The 2,474-nt window shown below is 39.3% G+C and overlaps 1 pseudogene; it reads left to right on the forward strand.

The window, feature by feature from the left end:
- The first annotated feature begins 1,477 nt into the window (after positions 1 to 1,477).
- On the forward strand, positions 1,478 to 2,154 carry LOC132424479 (ATP synthase subunit a-like; annotated as a pseudogene).
- The last annotated feature ends 320 nt before the right edge of the window (positions 2,155 to 2,474 follow it).

Raw genomic sequence — 2,474 nt, forward strand, 5'->3', positions numbered from 1 at the left:
TGGTAGAGAGGTGAAGACTAACATTCCAGTTGGTAAGAGGCAGAAGAGGGAACTGCACATCCTCAAAGGTATGGAAGAACAGATTCCAATAATACTTCATCACCTCCCTACAGGCATGGTCCCTGGCTCATCTAGGCAGCTAATCACGCTTTCCTCTATACAAACACTAACGTACACACTCTTCTGCAATCCCTTTCCTTAACTCTTTGACTTCTTCAATAGATTATGAGCTCTTCACAAAGGAAGTGGTACTTATGTTTAATATGCCCAATGATTAGCATATAGCATAAGTTCAAAAATGTCTATTGGATGGAGGAATTAAAGAATAAGTGAAAAATTATTTCTTTTAGCTTCTGTTCTTTTCAATATGAGCAGGATAGCTTATATCCAAAATCTCTAATGTGTGTTTTACACATGCACACCTCAATTCAGACTAGTCATATCTCAAGTGCTCAATAGCTATATGTAGATAATCAATACTCCACTGGACTATGCAGTTCTACACACTACCTCAAAATATGAAGCTAACATTTTTCCAATACAAGATATTTTCCAATACAAGACTCCTGAGAAACAAGAGATTCTCAGACACATTATTTAGATCAGGATTTCTCAACAGTGACGCATTGACATTTTGGCTAGATACTTCTTTGTTTTGGTCGGGGGGGGGGGGCTTTCCTGTGCCTTGTGGGATGTTTGGCCTCTACTCACTAACAACCCTCTCCTCAAGTGTGACATCAAAAACATCTCTTGGCATTGTCAAATGTCACCTAGGGGTTAAAAATGCCCCATGTGAAAACCACTGAATTAGATTATCCTTTTCAGCTCTGGAAACCAGAAGTCTGGGGGCTCCGGCAATCTAGCAGAAAGGTAGGTCTCAAGAAGATGCACATCCGTGAGAACTATCATCCCACAGAGGAAACCCTGCACCACAAAGGGCTCGTTCTGGAATCTCTGGTTGCTGAGGTTTTGCTGGTCTGCCAAGAGCACCCACACCTTCCCACCTCTGGCCATGGCAGGACATGGCATTTGGTTTGACTGGTGTTTGTTCAGAAAGTACACCAGAGAGAGACTTTTCCTGGCATTTTCTGTCACATTTCATATGGCAGTCCAACATTTCCTGCTTGTAAGCAATAGGGATTGATTCTGGGTAAACAGAAAAATAATTTACTGGGAGGTTAACAGGAAGGTTACCTAATAACCTTCTAAAATGCTTTGAGAAATGATCTGCATCCACACTATAAGTTCATTAAGAAGCTGAGTATTATTAACCTTTTAAGTTAAAGACTGGGAGTTAAAAACTCCCCTTAATAACATGCCACAACTAGATACATCAACATGATTTATCACTATTATATCAATAATTCTAGTTCTATTTATTGTATCTCAACTGAAAAATTTCAAAATATACTTATCCTTCAGTTCTAAAACTAAAATCAACTAAAACACCAAAACACTCTGCCCCTTGAGAAACAAAATGGATAAAAATTTATTTGCCTCTTTCATCACCCCAACTATAATAAGATTACCTATTGCCATTTTAGTCATTATACTTCCAAGCTTTCTATTGCCCACACACAACCAAATGTTTTATAACTGCACAATCTCTATTCAACAGTGACGAGTTCAACTCACATCAAAACAGATAATGGCTAGCCACAACTATAAAGGACAAACTTGAACACTAAATCTCATGTCAGTAATCTTATTTATTGGCTCAACAAACTTGCTAGGTCTCTTACCACTCATTTATGCCCACGAAACAACTTTCAAGAAATTTAGTTATAGCAATTCCTTTATGAGCAGGAGTTGTAATCACCGGCTTCCACCATAAAACAAAAGCATCTCTGGCCCACTTTACCACAAGGAACACCAATTCCCCTTATCCCCATGCCAGTAATTATTGAAACTATTAGCTTACTTATTCAATCAATAGTCCTGGCCATATGGCTAACAGCTAAGATTACAGATGGTCACCTATTAATCCATCTAATCAGAGGAGCAACCCTGGCCCTAATAAGCATTAGTATTACCACAGCCCTCATTGCATTTATTATTCTTATTCTACTCAGCGTTCTTAAAGTTGCAGTAGTCCTTATTCAAGCTTTCATGTTCACCTTATTAATAAGTCACTTCTCACATAACGCACAATGACCCAAAAACCCATGCGTATCATGTAATAGTAAATCCCAGCCCCAGCAGGAAGACTGAAAAAGCAGACTCGGAAAACAGTTAAGAACCAAGGGCCTCTCCTCTCAGTCCAATACTTTATTACACGAAGACTCTGATTAGGATGCTGTTATTGTGGCCACAACCACGGGACACTCTTGCTGCCCCCGGATACTTGACCCCAATGCTGTCACTATGAATATTTTCCAATTTCACTGTGATTTTGCATCAGTCTCCCACTGCAATCTCTAATAGGTTTTATCCACACTTGGTAGCCCTTGCATACAGAATGCAGGAAATGTCGA

Source organism: Delphinus delphis, chromosome 4, assembly GCF_949987515.2.
Source record: "Delphinus delphis chromosome 4, mDelDel1.2, whole genome shotgun sequence".
Classification (NCBI taxonomy): Eukaryota; Metazoa; Chordata; class Mammalia; order Artiodactyla; family Delphinidae; genus Delphinus; species Delphinus delphis.